This window comes from Schistocerca serialis, chromosome 6 (genome assembly GCF_023864345.2).
Source record: "Schistocerca serialis cubense isolate TAMUIC-IGC-003099 chromosome 6, iqSchSeri2.2, whole genome shotgun sequence".
Lineage (NCBI taxonomy): Eukaryota > Metazoa > Arthropoda > Insecta > Orthoptera > Acrididae > Schistocerca > Schistocerca serialis.
The window spans coordinates 748,101,627-748,122,850 of NC_064643.1; the positions used below are offsets into that span (position 1 = coordinate 748,101,627).

At 44.2% G+C, this 21,224-nt stretch overlaps 1 protein-coding gene across 1 annotated transcript in view; it reads right to left on the reverse strand.

Annotated features, from left to right (window-relative positions):
- The window catches only part of LOC126485064 (doublesex- and mab-3-related transcription factor 2), a 108,403-nt gene extending 87,462 nt beyond the window's left edge, over positions 1–20,941 (reverse strand). The window contains exon 1 of the mRNA XM_050108666.1: positions 20,781–20,941. The gene's annotated coding sequence lies outside the window, so the exon portion shown is untranslated. The remainder of the gene's footprint in view (positions 1–20,780) is intronic.
- Between the last annotated feature and the right edge of the window lie 283 nt (positions 20,942–21,224).

The following is a 21,224-nucleotide window of genomic DNA, read 5'->3' on the forward strand; positions in this document are numbered from 1 at the left end:
AGAATGAGATAAAATGAAAAGTCATAGAAACAGAAAGTACTTCAATTATTATGTCAACTGGGACCCACAAAATCAAAATTGCGCCCTCAACAATCTACCCGTAGACTACTGCAGCTAACAACGAGAAAATAAAGATAAGCAAGAAATGTTTTTTGTATATCTTTCGCATCTCTAAGATTTTGAAACTAATGAAGAGACTGAAAATTTACTGGTGGTGTGTGGGAGGGTAAGATTACAAAGAAAAGGGGTCAAATGTGTGTAAGAGGGGTGTGCGGATTAAGGCGAGGCGTACGTTTGTGTCATTCAGGATACATGAGTGGGCCTTCGACTCCGAAAGCCCATATCGATGATGTTTCGTTGAATGGTTCGTACGCTGACACTTGTTGATGGCCCAGCATAGAAATCTGCAGCAATTTGCGGACGGGTTGCATTTCTGTCATGCTGAACGGTTCTCTTCTGTCGTCGTTGGTCCTTTTCTTGGAAGACCTTCTTCCGACCGCAGAGATGTCGAAGATTTGATGTTTTACCGGACTGCTGATATCCACGGTACACTCGTGAAATGGTCGTAGGGGAAAATGCCCACTTCATCGCTACCTCGGAGATGCTGTGTCTCATCCTTCGTGCGCCGACTATAACACCACGTTCAAACTCCTGCCATTGTAGCAACAGTAACCGATCTAACGACTGCGTCAGACACTATACAGGCGTTGCCGACCGCAGCGCCGTATTCTGTTTAGAGGTTCTGTATTTGAATACGCATGCCAATACCAGTTCCTTTTGCGTTTCGTGGTATAAATGAGTTACTGACACATTTGTTTGATATGTAAACCAACGAAGTATTGAAGGCATAACTCTGCAAAATGACGACAATAGACTGGAAACATGTCGCCTGGTCGGACGAGTCTCGTTTCAAATTGTATCGAGCGGATGGACGTGCAGGGGTATGGAGACAACCTCGTGAATGCATGGACCCTGCATGTCAGCAGGGGAGCCTCTGTAATGGTGTGGGGCGTGTTCAGCTGGAGTCTAGATACGACTCTGACAAGTGACACGTACATAAGCATCCTCCCTGATCACTGCATCCATTCATGTCCATTGCGCATTTCGACGGACTTTGGAAATTTCAGTAGGACAATGCGACGCCCCACACGTCGAGAATCGCTTCATAGTGGCTCCAGGAACACTCTTCTGAGTTTAAACACTTCCGCTGGCTGCCAGAATCCCCAGACATGAACATTATTGAGCATATCTGGGATGCCTTGCAACGTGCTGTTCAGAAGAGATCTCCACCCCCTCGTATTTTTTATAGATTTATGGACAGCCCTGCAGGATTCATGGTGTCAGTTCCCTCCAGCACTACTTCAGACATTACTCGACTGCATGCCACGTCGTGTTGCGGCACTTCTGCGTGCTCGCGGGGGCCTACCCGACATTAGGCAGGTGTACCAGTTTCTTTGGCTCTTCAGTGTATTACCTTGTATACATCCACTTTCCTTAAAACCTTTCTCTTATTTTTTAATAGTGCAAATACGTTATCCAACAATGACGAATAACGGATGACGAGGATGAATCATTTAAGTATTATTACGTACTTCGTTAAGACACAATCTTTATTTTACTCACATGTATCCCTTTTGGTCGCGTCGCTTCCCTGAACTTGAACTTACGTAAGTCACTAAGGTTGCAAAGGTATCAGATATCATTTCGGATAAGAAAACCGTGTACAAGTATCGCATCTTTAAACGTATTACGCGTAATGTCATCCGAACAGGCATCAGTGGCTGATCAGGAAACCCTGCTCCAAACCGTAATACGGCCCTGCTCTTCCGCTAGCTTCAGTTTCGCTGAGTCACTTATGAGTGTGTGTGTGTTTTCCTTACATAAGCTATCGCCAATGTTTTATTCACCATTTTACGAACCACGAATTTCTTAGACAGGGTTGTTCAAAAAGATTCATACGATTTCACAACACTATCTTCCGCGTGAATGAAGACAGAAGCTTGTGGCCAATTGTAACTTAGGCACCGGAACTAGAAGTTTATCTTGGCGCCAGCTGCAAGTTGCTGGTTCATGTGATTGGCAGCAGCGGTCTCGCTGGTGTTGCCAGCTCATTCACTCGCTCGTTCATTACGCAGTTACGAGGATAAGCCAAGAAAATTCATTTTTCAACAGGACAGAGCACCACAACGCTGCCACATGCACGTAAGACCATTTTTTAACAGTGAGCAGCCTCAATGATGAATTGCCAGTGAGAGGCTTACGGATCTGTTACTGCAGCATTTGGGACATTGCATATTAGTGAAAGGTAAACGAAAACACTGAGCCTACCAAACGTCATTATAACACAGACCGCTAGGTTCTACGTACACGCATATAAGAGGCTACTACTTTTAACTTGATTTAAAAAAAAATACAAGCATAGTAGTCCTGCGCCTAAGTTCAAATTTACCCCAAATTACTTTATTCATTCATAAAGAAGATATATTTTGGTGAAATCGGATGAATGTTTCTGAAGTACCCTGTATTGTTGACAAGGAAGCACGCCGTCAATAGCAATAACTTTTAAGGCGTGAGATGAGACCATAAGAAAACTTTTGATTCATATCCAGTGAATTCCAAGCCATTAAATCTGAATAAATTTAAAATAGTTCGGCATGCAAAGAGACGCGAGCGTTTTTCGCTGTCATTTCCGTGTATTAGTAAGTTATCCGCCTCTAAGAAAGCATTTTGTTTGTGGGACGACGAACAGTGTTCTTTGTATAATTACCTAAATAGGAGTATCGATATTAGAAACGTTATGCTCACTATTCGAAAATTATTCGTAAGTGGTCAAGTATGGTAGAGGTGACGTCGGTAAAATCTTTGATTATAGCCTTCTAGACTTATTTTTCGTGTACAACATTGTTCACATAGTGGTATGAAACTGGAATCCGATTGATAATGCTTAAAGGGAGGAAATAAAATTAGGTCTTGTGTACCGCAGGCGACAGAGTCATTAGAGATGGAACGAGTTTAATTGATTGAGAATGGGGCAGCAAATCGGCAGAGGACTTTCCAAGGAATCATCCAGGCGTTCACTTCGAGTTATTCTAGTAAACCACTAGAAACTTGTATTTGGATCGGATAAGTCCTGTTTCTTAAGCACTGAGCCACCTCACTCGTTAACAAAGAATAAAAGTGATTGCTACTGATGTATCGAGGCATTATTTTTTGTCAAAGCTGCAATCAATACACTATTTCTATAATTTTGTATGTAGACAGGAATGACGCGTAATAACAACCACAACAACAACAACATAACTGACAGTAACCTCGAAAACTAGTGTTGGATCAGTTTGTGTGCAGAATTAAAAAAAAAAAAAAATTTCTGAAGGAGTGCTAAAATTCTGATGCTGAGTGTGACGAATAAAGCTTCTGCCAGCTATGCATGCGATCGAGCGCAGATTTGAACCGTGGACCTTCCCGAAAAGGCTCACTAGTTTCTTTTGATATATTATAAGCAACTCAAGCCGCTGTATCACACCACTTAGGGTTAGCAGATTGCGAGGTTTCGTCCGCCTTTGTGATCAGTGTCAGACATTTTCTATTGGATTAAGATCGTGAGACTTGTAGGATCTGCCTGCGTGCGACAGGGTGGATGCATGTTCTTCAAATCAAGAACCTAAGCGTGGTGTTCTGTGAACACAGCTGTCGACGTCTTGGAAACTTGAGTTTCCTTAGCGTACTCATTGATGTGGAAGAGAGGGCAATTCTTGGCGAACGAGAATACTGAAATAAACATCCTGGTTCGTGTGGACGATAACTTGAATGATTGGGTCCAAGACAAGGTATGAAAAACAACCCCAAAACACTGCGGAACCATCACCAACCTGAAATGCACTCTCTACAACCGGCAGTTAGACGTTTCATTGGGACTTACATCATATGAAAAGAGCAAGATCGCGACTCGTCAAGATCACACCATTTGCCACCAGTCAGCTACTGTCGACTTTATGTGATGCTCAGCACCTTGAAGGCTCGCAGCTTTGTGTACCGAAGTAAGCAATGATTTGTATGTAAACACGATCGCTCAGAAATTGTCTGAGGTGGACCTGCATTCACCGACATCAGCTACTGTCGGTTTTCACACGGATTGACACTGGCAAGACGTTACACTCGTCTTTAGTCTCTCTTTATTGGTTTCATTCCCCACTTATATGAGTCGAGCGTAATGTTCGATTTCAGGTCCACTAAAGAGTCGCAGTTCTTTTCAGCCAATTTTCACAGAAGCTGATAGGGGGAAATGATAGATCCCAATCGGGAATAAATGAGTATGGTTTATCAATTTTAGCATACACCTTTAGTAAAGGACAAGTTTCCAAAAAGCTTAAAAGAAACTAGGAAGTTGAAGCTAAATTAATTTTTTAATGGTACAACGTCCTTCACCGTGAACATTGACCTATCCATAAAGAATAATATACCGTGCGTGTAAAATCAATGAAGATATTGAATGAATTTGGAAGTGTCATTGACCATCTTTTTATGGCTGCACGTCATATTATGTAGCTGCGAGTGGTACATTGTTCCTTACAGACACGTTAGACAGCCCACTACAATACACCAATACATCAGGTGACTTCATTCACGATGTGGTCAAGGCACGTACAAACAATGTAGCTCATCTCCGCCATTCTGCCAACTGTACTCGCGTTAAGGACGGCGGTTCGAGCCTCCGTCCGGCCATCCGTATTTAGCGTTCCCGTAGATCCCAAAATAGCATAACGTAAATGCCGGGACGATGACTTCGGAAAAAAGACATTTGATTTACTTTCCCAAACCAAGCTTGTGTTAGGTCATTTCTGATGACCTGATTGTCGGCGATACTTTCAACCCCAATTCTGATTCCTTCGATCCTCCCTTTCTTTGGTGGATTATTGAAATAAATCGTTCATCCAGTCGTTAAAAATTTACTTCCACCTCAGCTTATTTAGTTAATTTGATCATGTTCCACTGATCATTTGCACGATAAATCGTGCCACCGAAATTCCCTTGGTCTTGGGGATCTTCTTTCTGGATTTCTCTCGCTGATCCTTGAATTTCTCTGGTTGGGAGGGCTTCACTGATTCAGTCTCCAGGACTGAGGAGGATCGTGAAGCCCCACAATCAGCTGCTTTTGAGCACATCAGCCACTGTCGGGTGTCATCTTTCCCACTAGCAGAAACCTGGGAAGAGAGTGACCCAAGAGACCCATTCCTAGCGAGAGGAGTCGAAAGAGACTTACACTTCTCTGGCTGAGAAGTGGGGACTGGTGTCCTGAATCGTTGGGGGGACTGGTGTCCCCAATGGTTGGGCGGACAGTGTTCCTGAGGTAGGTGGTGCGGAAGCAACAGGGACGGAAGTGCCCCCCACCATCAAGGGGGCAGCTGTAGATTTCCGGCTCTGAGAGCCGACTGGAACTCGCGGAACTGATGGGGCTACAACTATTCTCGTAGCAGCGGCATAAGAGATCATAGCCACAGGATGTAGGCACTCAAATTTCCTCTTGGCTTCAGTGTAGGACAGTCAGTCCAGGGTCTTTTACTCCATGATTTTCCTTTCTTGCTGTAAAATCCTGCAGTCTGGTGAGCAAGGGGGATGATGCTCTCCACACTTGACACAGATGGCAGGCGGGGCACATGAAGCATTTGGATGGGATGGACGTCCACGATCTCGACACGAGATGCTGGAAGTACAGTGGGAAGACATATGGCCATACTTCCAGCACTTAAAGCACTGCATTGAGGGAGGGATATATGGCTTGACATCACAGGGGTAGACCATCACCTTGACCTTTTTGGGTAATGTATGACCCTCTAACGCCACGATGAAGGCACCAGTGTTAACCTGATTATCCCTTGGACCCTGATGGACGCGCTGGACGGAATGAACTCGTCGCTTTCAGTTGGCGCGCATCTCGTTGTCCGACTGCAGAAGAAGGTCCCTGTGGAATATAATACCCTGTACCATGTTTAAGCTATTATGAGACGTGATGGTAACGGAAACCTCCCCCAGCTTGTCACAGGCGAGTAATGCCTGTGACTGGGCAGAGGATGCCGTTTTCATCAAGACTGACCCTGACCGCATTTCGGACAAGCTCTCCACCTCTCCAAACATGTCCTCTAAAGGCTGTACAAAAAAATAAAAAGCTGAGGTTGCGTCGAGGCAAAGGAGTCCCCATCAGCTCTTGTACATCCAAGGTCCCAGGGCAAAGAAGGTTCGCTGCCATCCTTAGCCTGACGTTCCTCCCATGGTGTGGCCAGGGAGGGTAACGACTTAGGATCATACTTCCTTGCATTGTACTGAGACTTCGAACGCTTACAGACTGCTGGCGTTTGATCACCAGCAAGTGATGACGAGGTACACTTCATCGCGCATCATCCGCCCTGATGCCACCCACTCCAATTAGGGGCTCTCCCCATGGGCACCACACAGACGCAGCAAAGGCCACCTGGCATGATGACCATTGCCGAGAGTCCTGATGCCCCAGGAAGACAGGCATCTACTCCTTGGCATACAGCTCAGGCATCAGCAGTGCGATCCCTGTGTTGTCAGGGGGCTACCACGAAATCGGTACATGAAGGCCACACCATAACGGATTGGTTACCATGCTGTATATTGGACCAGAAAATCTGTCATGGGGGCGAAAGAGGACAGGAGACAACAGAAGAAGATGACGTACCCCCGAAAGTGTCCTCGCCCAAATAATTGAATTGCGGGTGGAGTTGCAAAGTCATGACAAGAGGTTCAGTAGATCGAATCTAAGGGCACTATGGATAACTCATGCACCACATAAGGTGTCATTCCCCATATGGCCCTCACTTCTGTAGATTCTCGAAAGTGGCAGGTCAAACCATAAAATGGGACCTGAAAAAAAGTGTGAGGCTCCTTTTAGTCGCCTTATACCTTGGACCTATTCTAACCCCCGGACCCGCAGGGCGAGGGCTTTTCGAGTCGTAGCTTTATGAGAAGAATTAATTTTGTGTTGTTTCTGTTGGACTTGCGATCCTTACTCTACTGCATATCTCGGAAATGAAGCAACTTCTGCCAAACCTTTAACATTTTACTCTTATGCTGATGCATACATTACACCCCATGTCGTTATTTGTCTGTCAAGTTTTCTTTCACTATTCATACTCTGCCGCCGTGCTACTTGCTCACCATCTGTTTCGTTTCTTCGCTGCTCCTTCGTTACATTCGTTATCAATTCACCACGACAGGGTCTCCCGCTCTTTACGTTTCCGTATCCTGTTAAATATGAATATTACTTAACACAACAAAATTCTACTTATTACATTGTTCATTACCATAACCAATTCACTCACGTTTATTTCAATTTCCATCGCCTTCATTTTTCCTTGAACCCCTCTAATTGATCTGGAAATGTATACAGACGCATGGATCTCGACATCGCCTGTATATACGCTTCTGAACTGGAATGCGTCTCCCCCCCCCCCCCTCCCAGAAAAAAATAACGGGAAATGCGAGAACATTTCTGAAGATCTTTTAACATTCTAGAGTATTCATGAACATCACGCGAGCTTTAGAGTCTTCTAGAACATTCTACAACATTCTGGAACATTCTACAACATTCTGGAACATTCTACAACATTCTCCTGCCCCCGAAATTTTTTTCTTAATCCAACATCGCGGTCGCAATGTGCTTTGTCGATATGAGCTCTCGAAAACAATTACGCTATTATCCTATGGAACATTCTACAACATTCTCCAATATTCTTGAACATTGTAGATGGACTATTCTGGCCAGTATTGGCGTCTTCAACGCTCGATTACAGTTGCTTCACCGACTTTCACAAGAAGTCCATTGTTGCGATGCCCTCTTTTGACATCCACATCTTCCAACCCAACTCCCATAGTTCTAAACTAAAACCTCCATCATGTATGGGCGTGGAGTGGTACCATACTACGAGGGTTGTAACTTAAACAGTGGCAACTATTTATTCACAACCGATACAAAAGAGTTACATGTTTGCTCCTGTTACTGTCCTTCAAATGAGTCACCAGCGATGTGTAGAACCCATTGCCAGCGATGTGGAAGGCGTAGTATACCGTTAGCAGAGCCTGTTCTGTTGATGGTGCGAATGGAGCGGTGTAAAGCTATCGTCATTCTCGTGTACGACTGAGATGGTATTATCCTAACGCATTACGTTCCTCCACGGCAAACCGTCAATGCACAGTATTACTGTTCGTTTTTGGAGCATCACCTGCGACCAGCTTTGCGAAACAAGCGGCGACACTTTTGCGCAATTCACCCATCATTTTGCACGACGATGCGCGGGCGCAAACAGCGCAAGCTGTGGCTGCTCTGTTCGGTCGATGGGACTGGCAAGTACTGTATCATGCACCATACTACCCGGCCTTAAGTCCTTGGGACTTTGATTTGATTCCGAGTATGAAGGAACCACTTCGTGGCATTCGCTTCAGAACTGTTCCAGAGATTCGACAGGCAGTAGACCGCTCCATTCGCACTATCAACAGAACAGGCTCTGCTAACGGTATACTACGCCTTCCACATCGCTGGCAACGGGTTTTACACAACGCAGGTGACTACTTTGAAGGACAGTAACAGATGCAAAAATGTAACTCTTTTGTATCGGTTGTGAATAAGTAGTTGCCACTATTTAAGTTCCAACCCTCGTATAACACCTATGGGGCTGTGGACGTTGGTTGCGGAGTTATAGTGGCACGCATGGACAGACCGTGTTTACATTTGTTGTATAAATTGGTTTTCGAGAGACGGTAGGTTCAAATGATACAAATGGCTTTGAGCACTATGGGACTTAACTTCTGAGGTCATCAGTCCCCTAGAAGTTAAAACTACTTAAACCTAACTAACCTAAGGACATTACACACATCCATGCCCGAGGCAGGATTCGAACCTGCGACCGCAAGAGACGGTAGGATGTGACGATGCAACGCTCACCACTCTTTCTCAGCCTTAATCCTTCACAGGATAGAAACCAGAAGCATACATGCTAGTCAATAATTCTTGCAATGTACTAAGTCATAGTGTAGAAATATGTTGCTAAGTAAATAATTTTTCAGTAGTTCTCAACAGTATTACTAGAAACTACGTTCTGATTTCACGTTCGCAACAAGAACGGCAACACATTTCTTGTAAAACTTACGGCACTGTTTGTTGTATTATTTTCTGAGCAAGTGATACGAATAAAAATACGGAAGTTTCGGGTGAGTAATACTGATTTCACTAAAAGAAAATAAAAATAAGAGTGTGGACAGCAAATTTGATGCGCTGTCCCATGATAAGCGAAATACTAGTGTTGAACCGTCCCCCCCCCCCCCCCTCCCACGAATGTGTCACCCCTTCCCCCCCGCCATCACAGACGTCATTTTTTCCCCGAAAGTTATACGCTTGTTGTGCAAAAGAAACGACATGGGCATCTGAATCAGCATGTAAGCTTAATAATTAGTAACTGACGTAAGTCATTAAAATATGTGTCTTCGTACCAACATAGCATTCGAAATAACAGTTAACAACATAAGCAACAGAGCGTCTTAAAGGCTGGTAACGGTAACACTACTTTTACATCAAGAGAAAGTGTAATATAGGAGGAAGGTTATTCAAATAAACTGAATGGAAATGAGAACCACAAGGACCAGAAACAATTCTAAGTACCGAGAATTAATCTTAAATTCTTTATGAAACAAACTGGAATAAAAACCGAGAAAAGATCTCGCAGAAATATCGTAACTTCAGAGAAAGGGTAATAATCAGTATTTAAGAACATTTAAATACACACGCAAAGCGAACTCCAGGTGTGAAACATACTTCTCCGAAAAACAACACAACAGGAATTAAAGATGCTGCATTTAATGGCACCAAAAAGCTGTAGCCACGAAAGAGTAATTAATAATGACACATACTCTATATAGACAAGTGACTGATCTAAAGAAAACAATACAGGTGCCGCATCCAGAAAATACTGCTCCTTTTCTTAATGGCTAAACGCGTCTGAATATATTTTAACTCTAGCAATAACAACGCATTTTCCAATTTTCCATAACGTGTTTATTTTATTACCGGGGGGGGGGGGGGGGGGGGGGGGAGCTGGGAGGCATGCGACTACCTCACGGACACCACAAAAAAGTTAAATAACAAATTTCGTTAATTGTTAGCTTTTAGTAACAACGCACTTTTTAAATAAGTACTGATGTGTAAGTACGGTCCAGAACCTGAAAATATCTTATCACAATCTTAGCAATACCAGTTCATTTTCCATAATATATGCTACTAAGGGCGGAGGGGGGGGGGGCTAATTTATGACACACACAAAAAAATAACAAAATTAGTTAACTGTCGTATACAGTTATACACAAAATACTTTTTAAAGATACGTTAATGCGTAATAATGGTCCTGAATGAAAATACGAATATGACATTTGCTTTGAAGATTATCAAAACTAGACATGATTATCTTAATGGGATTTCCGCGATCGTTCTTTAAATAAAAATATGGCATTTCAGTCTTTGATCGCTATCTTTTTATTTTCAATGGGCAGCTAGCCTGAAACCGGTCATTGAAAGTAAAAAGATAGCGATCAAAGACTGAAATGCCATATTTTTATTTTTTGTTTTGAAGATGTCACATTCGCTACTAAGACTTAAATTTTTGGCTTAAGTTCAATCGAAAAATCTAAGACATTTATGAATCATTAAAAACAAATATTTTTTCAAAATTTTAAAATATGAAGTACATAGCTAGATTACAATATTTTCACAAGAAGGCATGAGGCAGCCTCTCCCCCTCGGTATTGCGAGGGTTAATAATAAAAAGGCACAAATGTTTGGAAAAATGACCTCATGGGGTAGAATATAGTTTTAGTCAATACATGAAAGAATAAATAGTTGAGATTTTTCAAACATTTCAAGGAAAGTATCACTGTGCAACTAGATGTCACTGTCATGTAGAAATGATAATAATAAAGTATATACTCGTACTACAAAAGTGTATCAGCAGTACTAAATCGTCACTAATTACGTCGTCAACGGAATACTAAATCCTAATCTTCTTTCTTTTTCCAGCAACCCTAGAAACTAAGAAGACTGCGGCAGTGGACGTAGACCTACTATACTATGAATATAAAACCACGTACTGGCAATAAAATTTGATTTTATTACGATGAATAGGCATCTCGAAACAAGTATTCCGTCTTCAAGGATTATCGGTTGGTACAGATCAATGATAGTCACCTTTAACGTGTAATAGCTGAGATCGGTAAGTGAATGTAGATTGGTTGGTTTGGGGAAGGAGACCAGACAGCGAGGTCATCGGTGTCATCGGATTAGGGAAGGACGGGGAAGGAAGTCGGCCGTGCCCTTTGAAAGGAACCATCCCGGCATTTGCCTGGAGCGATTTAGGGAAATCATGGAAAACCTAAATCAGGATGGCCGGACGCGGGATTGAACCGTCGTCCTCCCGAATGCGAGTCCAGTGTCTAACCACTGTGCCACCTCGCTCGGTAGCGAATGTAGACTTCTCCAGCATATACCGCTGACGAATCCGGGTTCCACTGAATGCTGTGACCATCATATAAATTGAGGACAATCCTAAAAGAAGCAACCAACTGAGAATTCTTCCTTGTCCATCAGCTTGCTTTCAGGCTTTAGTAGACTCTTCGTCAAATCGTCAAATTTATAGTTGACTTCTTGAAAAATTTGCTGATAGCTACAAAAATTGTAATGATATAGAATGAGGACGTGGGAAATCTCTGGTGACTTTACATCTACATCACACTCCGCAAGTATGGAGGAGCGTACTTTCGGTACCACTATCTGATCCCTCCAACCACGTTCCACTCGCGAATAGTGCGTGGGAAGAATGATTGTCGGTAGGCCTCTGTATTGGCTCTAATTTCTCGAATTTTCCCCTCGTGGTCAATACGCGAGATGTATGTGGGGGGGAAGTAATATGTTGTCTGTGTCCTCCTGAAAAGTGCTGTCCCAAAATTTCCATAGTAAATCTCTCCTTGATGCACAACATCTCTCGTGTAACGTCTGCCAGTGGAATTTGTTTAGCATCTCCGTAACGCTCTCTCGCCAGCTAAACGATCCCGTGACGAAACGCGCCGCTCTTCGTTGGATCTTCTCTATCTCCTCTATCAGTCCTACCTGATAGGGATCCCAGATAGATGAACACCACACAAGAATCGGGCGAAGAAGCGCCTTATAAGCTACATTTCCTTAAGATTCTTCCGATGAATCTGAGACTTGTGTCTGTTTTTCCCGCTATCTTTTTATATGGTCATTGCACTTACGGTCGCTCTGGATAGTTACGCCAAGATACGAGGGCTATCCACAAAGTACATTACGTTTTGGAATTTAAAATAAATAAAGTATTAGAAATTTTTTTAATTATATACAAATGAAAGCCACACTTAAATACTATTTTTCTACATAGTTGCCATTCAAATTAAGGCACTTATCGTAGCGATGGACGAGCTTGGAAATTCCTTCGTCGTACAATTCGGCCGCCTGCGCCTTCAACCACGTGGTTACCTCTTTTGGGACAGAAAAGGTGTGATTTTTGTGGATTTCCTGGAAAAAGGCACTACAATAAACTCTCAAAGGTATTTCCAAACTCTGCACAACCTCAGAAGAGCAATACAAAACAAGCGCAGCGGAAAGTTGGGCTCAAAGATCTTGCTGATTCACGACAACGCCCGGGCCCTCACGGCAAATGCCACTCGTGAAGTTCTCGAATCTTTTAAGTGGGAGTTGTTTCCTCATCCGCCGTACAGTCCCGACCTGGCACCGAGCGACTTCCACTTATTCCCAGCAATGAAGAAGTGGTTGGCTATGCAGCGTTTTGATGACGACGCGCAGCTTCAAGAAGAGGTAACCACGTGGTTGAAGGCGCAGGCGGCCGAATTTTACGACGAAGGAATTTCCAAGCTCGTCCATCGCTACGATAAGTGCCTTAATTTAATTGCAACTATGTAGAAAAGTGGTATTTAAGTGTGGCTTTCATCTGTACATAATTAAAAAATTTCCAATACTTTATTTATTTTTAATTCCAAAACGTAATGTACTGTGTGGATAGCCCTCGTATTTTACGGCAGGCGCTGTCTCTAGCTGCTTTTCATCAATAGTGTAGCTGTACAGTGGTGGATTTCTTTTGCTATGTATGCGCAATATGTTACATTTGTTTACGCTCAGGGTCAACTGCCAGAGTCTGCACCATTCATCAATTCTCGGCAGGTCGTTCTGCAAATTCTTACTATCTTCTGGCGTTGCTACTTTGATATAAACAACTGCATCATCTGCGAATAGCCTTAAAGAGCATCCGACGCTTTCTACTATATCATAGTGAACAGCAACGGTCCTGCGGTACTCCGGATATTACCTTTACATTTGTCGATTTAGTTCTGCTAAGAGCGACGTGTCGGGTTCTATCTGCAAGGAAGTCTTGAATCCAATCGCAGGTCTGCTCCGATACTCCGTAAGAGCGTATTTTTTTTATTAAATGACAATGTGGGACGGTTTCAAATGCCTCACTGAAATCAAGGAGCACGGCATCAAGCTGAGCGCCGCTGTCCACTGCACTGTGGATCTCATGGAGGAACAGAGCGAGCTGAGTTTCGCAGGAGCTCTGTTTGCGGAATCCATGTTGATTTTTATACAGGAGCTGTTCATTTTCCAAGAACGTCTCAATTCTTGATCATGAAACATGTTCCATAATTCTACAACAGATTGACGTCAACAATATCGGTCTATAATTGTGTGGTTCTGTCTTTCGGCCTTTCTTAAAAACGGAAAGGACCTGCCCTTTTTTCCAGCCGTTTGGCACCTTTCGTTTATCAAGCGATCTACGATAAATTACTGCTAGAAGAGGAGAAAGTTCTCTCGCGTAATCGTTATAGAATGTTATAGGTATTTCATCTGGTCCTGAAACCTTTCCACTACTAAGCGATTGTAGTTCTTTACAATTCCGCGATCGGTTATCTCAATATCTGCCATTTCGACGTTCGCACGACGATTGAAAGGAAGGACAGAGTCACGATCTTTCGCGGTGAAACAACTTCGGAAGGCCGAATTCAGTATTTCGGCCTTATCTCTTATCTTTCGTTACGGTGCCGATGTGATCGCTGAGAGAATGAGTAGATTTTGACCCACTTACTGATTTTACATACAACCAAAATCTCTTAGGGTTTTTACTCAGGTCGGCTGACGACGTCTTCCTTTCGAAATCATTGAACGCTTCTCTCAGTTCTCTCCTTACTCTCCTTTTCGCTTGGTTCGGCTTTAAAATCCATACTTGATTTTCGGACGCTGTTTCCCACATAATGTGTTAATGGGTCTCCTGTTAATTATACGCCAGGAGTAACGGAAATTTTAAGGAATAAAATATCCCTATTCTCATTTCTACGAGAACACTATAGCTTTCGTGAAGATCGTGTCGTTTTTGCTGTAATCAGCTAAGAATGTCACCAGAACATTATACTAATGTCTGAGTGCTAGTTACTGCACAAAAACACGTTTCAAGAGATAACTGCTACTGGTTGCTGTCTCTTCTAAAGCTATCCTCAATTTTTGTGTTCAAATATACGGGATGAACCCCAAAACCAGGCGACCAAATTTCTGAGGCTGTTCAGGAATATTTTCTGAACATGTTTATGTAGGAGACCCTCGGTCTCCGGTAGTTCATTAATGAGTATTAATGAAATTCCGATTTATTGTCTATTACCCAGTTAACTTTGTTTCTGTGAAAAGAGCGTCAAAACAGACGTAGCTTATACACATTCGCAGAAGCAGTGTGAAACACCTCAAAGCAACGTCGCCGTCCCACTAATCCACCGCTTCTAGTAAATCCCACACAAGCTGCATATCGACCAACCCTTCATTAGTAAACCTACCTATACAGCTGTATTTTACTGTAACGTACAACCAACACTGCTGGAAAAACAAACCCGAGACAATCGAGCAGCACTGAATGCGAGCTTGAGGACGAAAAGTAACAGTTGGCACTACTGCTGTCAACAATACAAGATACACAGCGCGCACAGTCGACATTTGCACTATTGGCAGATATTTTCAGTGGAACACAGACACAATGATAAATAGGGACAAAGATACCAAACGAAATGCAGTAACTCTGCACAGGGCCGTCGGATACGACGTGTCCCTTACAACAAAATACCAAGAAAATATCCCATAACAACCTCCGAAATTTTGTCTCCTGCAACAAGAGCGTCGCCATGTCGGGATCTGCAAACGGATAGGAAATGGGTCCCGATCACAGATCCTACACGCAAAAAACACCTGCAAACCACGAAAATTAACGTTGAACACGTGTCGTCGGCAATAAAATTTAATTTGGTAGATGAACTTATTCGCCAGTATTTTATTTCCCGTTGTTCCTGACTGCCGTCATATGCCCACCCGTCTGCATTCTATTTTGTGACTACACCCCCCCCCCTCCCTACACCCGCTCGGTTCTTTAAAGAATCAAGCTCCCATGTTTAAAACAGCACCAAACGTCTCATTAATTTACAAATGAGTTAATCTATTAAATATTTGACGTTGAGTGTGTAGGCGAGAAAAAGTGTAGAAAAGATTTTAAATTATGCTTAAAAGTTTGTTGGAAGTCGCTAGAAGCTCTCATTATCAAATGCTGGATCAGTATAGTGTGGCTAGTTTGAGCACCGTTTAAAGCAAAAGCTAGTTTTTCACGCAGCTGAATCTTTATCACGTAATATCTCCTGTGCTATGTGTCGTTCAATGATACAATTTTGCAGGTACATTCAGTGGTACATGTTGATACCCGTCTCAGACATTTGTTGCGAATAGAGTCGCTAGTAAAGAAGTAATAAATTAAAACGTCGTGCCTGATGCTCAAGTTTTTGTGGATGAACAGCGAAAATATAGTGACTTATAAACATTTTTCCTTTCACCATTTTGTGAACGCTGCCAGCGTGAAAAAGTTTGGCAATGTTTTGAAACTGTATAAAGTTTGTTGGAAGCCGCTAAATGTTGTCATTCTTAAACACTAGATGAATATAGTCTGGGTAATTTGCACTCCACGAGTTACGCTGCCTCAAGATTACACGGTTTCTAACCTAATACTTGACTTACTATGTTAAACCTTTAACATAATATTAAACCTCTTAATAGGTAGATTATGGCAGCATTTTAAATTTTTAAATTCGGTCAGTAATTATTTGAACCGTTGAAAATCAAATTTTCGCTGTCCCTGGAAGCCATTAGATACACGACTTGCAACGGGGACCGTGCATCGTGTTAGATTTTTAGTAATACAGACGATGAACACAGAAGGAAGGCGCATTCACTGTGCTGCTACCTGTTACACTTCGGCACGGGGTAAATGCCAAGTAGGAGGTGGGATGACACTAACAAGGATATGGTTAGACTTTTCATGCCGAAACATACACTCCTGGAAATGGAAAAAAGAACACATTGACACCGGTGTGTCAGACCCACCATACTTGCTCCGGACACTGCGAGAGGGCTGTACAAGCAATGATCACACGCACGGCACAGCGGACACACCAGGAACCGCGGTGTTGGCCGTCGAATGGCGCTAGCTGCGCAGCATTTGTGCACCGCCGCCGTCAGTGTCAGCCAGTTTGCCGTGGCATACGGAGCTCCATCGCAGTCTTTAACACTGGTAGCATGCCGCGACAGCGTGGACGTGAACCGTATGTGCAGTTGACGGACTTTGAGCGAGGGCGTATAGTGGGCATGCGGGAGGCCGGGTGGACGTACCGCCGAATTGCTCAACACGTGGGGCGTGAGGTCTCCACAGTACATCGATGTTGTCGCCAGTGGTCGGCGGAAGGTGCACGTGCCCGTCGACCTGGGACCGGACCGCAGCGACGCACGGATGCACGCCAAGACCGTAGGATCCTACGCAGTGCCGTAGGGGACCGCACCGCCACTTCCCAGCAAATTAGGGACACTGTTGATCCTGGGGTATCGGCGAGGACCATTCGCAACCGTCTCCATGAAGCTGGGCTACGATCCCGCACACCGTTAGGCCGTCTTCCGCTCACGCCCCAACATCGTGCAGCCCGCCTCCAGTGGTGTCGCGACAGGCGTGAATGGAGGGACGAATGGAGACGTGTCGTCTTCAGCGATGAGAGTCGCTTCTGCCTTGGTGCCAATGATGGTCGTATGCGTGTTTGGCGCCGTGCAGGTGAGCGCCACAATCAGGACTGCATACGACCGAGGCACACAGGGCCAACACCCGGCATCATGGTGTGGGGAGCGATCTCCTACACTGGCCGTACACCACTGGTGATCGTCGAGGGGACACTGAATAGTGCACGGTACATCCAAACCGTCATCGAACCCATCGTTCTACCATTCCTAGACCGGCAAGGGAACTTGCTGTTCCAACAGGACAATGCACGTCCGCATGTATCCCGTGTCACCCAACGTGCTCTAGAAGGTGTAAGTTAACTACCCTGGCCAGCAAGATCTCCGGATCTGTCCCCCATTGAGCATGTTTGGGACTGGATGAAGCGTCGTCTCACGCGGTCTGCACGTCCAACACGAACGCTGGTCCAACTGAGACGCCAGGTGGAAATGGCATGGCAAGCCGTTCCACAGGACTACATCCAGCATCTCTACGATCGTCTCCATGGGAGAATAGCAGCCTGCATTGCTGCGAAAGGTGGATATACACTGTACTAGTGCCGACATTGTGCATGCTCTGTTGCCTGTGTCTATGTGCCTGTGGTTCTGTCAGTGTGATCATGTGATGTATCTGACCCCAGGAATGTGTCAATAAAGTTTCCCCTTCCTGGGACAATGAATTCACGGTGTTCTTATTTCAATTTCCAGGAGTGTATATTGATTTTCTCACCAGTGTTAATTGTGAAGCAGGTACTCACGTGAAATTGTAGCTGCTGACATTACCGGAAGTCACCTAAATAAAATCACGAAAACGGCTGTTTTCCTTGCTTGGCGCTTGCAGTGAAGGCTAGCCACCAGCGAAAGTCACGAGTCGCGAACTGTTGGTATGGTGAGCATTGGGCGCATGGCCGGGAATGCGACCGTTTTACTGCAGCGTTCACTAAAGAGGATTATAGCTGCAACGATTTGGTTCATCTGTGGGATGCAGTTTCCTATAAAGCCTGGTACATATTTCGAAACATATCGTCGTGAAGCTAGCTGGAGTTGTGAAACAAGTTCTATACATCTACATATATACTCTGCAAGCCACTTTATGTCGAACATTCAATCTCCAATCACAGTTGATGGCTAACTATGTAAATGTTTTGCTGCTTGCTACGGAGATTTACAAAAGACGCCAAATCAAGCCATCAACAGAAAACACGTGTGAAGACTACGTGATGCGCTAAATGGTAGTTGAAGTAACTAAATAAAGAAGTAAATAGCGCTAGAAACTGTGCGTCCACAGACGCGAAGAAACTGAAGAAAGTTGTATGCATGAAGACTCTTCGAGTGACAGTTTCACGTATAATCATCAGTTATCTCCGAAAGCAACACCAGGAACTAAAATTACCCTGTCAGACAAAGAAAAAGTGGTGATGTATTGGTTGAACGAAAGCGTTAAGAAATGCCTGTGTATCAGTAGTGTTCAAAATAAATATCGCTTTGTCCGTTCTGAACGTGAATTGTACAGATGGAAGTCGCTCGACGACATAAGAGTCGACTGGCAATTGCGACGAAGTTAAATGCGCAACTTTTTGAGCTATTTACTGAAGCCAGACAAAAGCCATTTAGTATGAACGATACAACTTTACGTGATTGGGCTCTAAAGAATTTACAACCTCTCAAAGTTGATTAAGTCGCTTCAAAAGATCACATAAAATTGTAGCAAGAAAAACAATAAAATTTGTATCGAGAAACAAGTTCGAAAAATGAAGTGATGCAGACTGAAATGATAGAAGCTTTTATTACGAAAGAGAAGCATAAGATCACTAGTCTCGACGAATCCTATATTTTTACAATGCTGCTCAGTCCTGTTTTCAAAAAGAAACGCTTGCTGAGAGAACACTGTCATTTCAAGAGGAAAAACGTACAGATGCGACTGCGCAGTCCACCACTACATTCATACACTACAATGCCTGTAATTAGTCTGGATGGCTTATTACTGCCTAAACGATACGTATGCCTTCAAGAATCAACGCGACGTTTAGGACCACGTGTCAAAAGAACAGTTTTTTGGTAAACGCATCGAAGTCATGCTTTTCTTCCGTTCTGCGGGAGCAAATCTCTTCTTCTAGATTCGTGGTCAGGTCATAAAAGTTCTGAGTCATTAAAAGCTGTATTTGAAACTCATCCTGAAGAAGAAGCAGAGACACTTCAGATACCATCCGGCACTATGAACGTAATTCAATCGCCGGCCAGAGAAAAAAAATGGTTCAAATGGCTCTGAGCACTATGGGGTCATCAGTCCCCTAAAACTTAGAACTACTTAAACCTAACTAAACTAAGGACATCACACACATCCATGCCCGAGGCAGGATTCGAACCTGCGACCGGAGCGGTCGCGCGGTTCCAGACTGTAGCGCCTAGAACCGCTCGGCCACCCCGGCCGGCTCGGCCAGAGAATTTTCCCGTCAGTGGAAGGCATTTTACAGAAATCTAATAGAAAATTGTGTGCAGACCGCTACAGTTTCCACGCTACCACAGTGACAACATTCACAAGTTGAATCAGTAGTACATTATCAACACTCCTCTTCATTATTTCAAAATATGATTAAAAATGTGTGGCAGTCCTCGAAATATGGTGGTATTAGGCCTCATTCAATCCGAACAAAGTTTTGCCTAAGGACGCGTAATAACGACTGTAACTCCCAGGTCTGTCATATGTCTCAACTTTTGTGTTCTTGGTGGACAAAAATATATGTTTGGAACATTGCATCAATATTTAGCATTATTGCGGTAATTACAAGTAATAAAATCAATTTTGACGGATTCTATACCGAATATTTATTTGTGTATATTCCACAGAAATTTGGAAAGTGTTGTAGATAATGTATTAGTTGTACTAGTCAACGAATGGCTCTGAGCACTATGGGACTTGACATCTAAGTGGAACTTAAACCTAACTAACCGAAGCACATCACACGCATCCATGCCCGAGGCAGGATTCGAGCCTGCGACCATAGCGGTCGCGCGGCTCCAGACTGTAGCGCCTAGAACCGCTCGGTCACTCTGGCCGGCCTCGTCAACGAATGTTTTTCTTAAGGTCGCTTTCAATGGACGAAGCAACTTTTATTGCTGTGACAAGAGAGCAACGCGTAGCTAACGCCACCTTGTGCTTAGGTGGTGTTGGCATAACTTAACGAGAGAGATCAGTGTTGTCGTATAGGTAGTTACTAGCGCGGAAACCTGGCGACAAATGTCTTACTACATAAAGTTTTTTTTACGGACATTCAGGTCTTGTCAGCAGCTAAAATACTGCGTGCGGACTTTTTTCAACGTTAACTCACCGTGGCAAAGGAAGCGATACAGGTTTCGACATGTGACCATTCTCTTTTAAATATATGAAATGATCGTATGGCATGCGGGGAAGTTCGGCCGCCGTATTGCAAGTCATTTTAAGTTGACGCCACTTCGGCGACTTGCCAATCAACGAAGATGAAATGATGATGAACGCGCAACACCCAGTCATTACAAGGCACAGAAAAATCCCTGACCCCACCGGGAATCGAACCTGGGTCCTAACGCGCGGGAAGCGAGAACGCTACCGCAAGACCACATATATATGAATACGGAAAACCAGTTTCACCTGCGAGTGCGTCACGCCTTCGTATCCTCTGGCGCAGGGCACCGGCTGGCGCGCTCCGTCTGCCGCAGCTCTGGCGTCTCGTGCGCCCCCTGCAGGCAGGCTGCTTTGACGTCTACTCGCGGTCCGCCTCCTCGAGACACACTGACAGCCGCCGCCGCCGCCGCGGCGCGCAGTAGGACGACCCGACGCCCATTGGCCGTCGCCGTGCCCGGGGCGGAGCCCAGCAGCACGTCGCCACCGCAGCCTCCTCCCGCGCACTCCCCAAATCAAAGCAGCGTGCACGTGGAAACAGTAATTAAAGGCCCGACACACGCACCAACCGACCGACTGACAAAATGGACGTGTGCAAGCGTTCTGACTGACCGACCGACGAACTTTGGAATGTCAGGCGCGTAGGACCACCAGACAGCCAACCTCCTCCCACCCAACTTCCAATCAACAAAT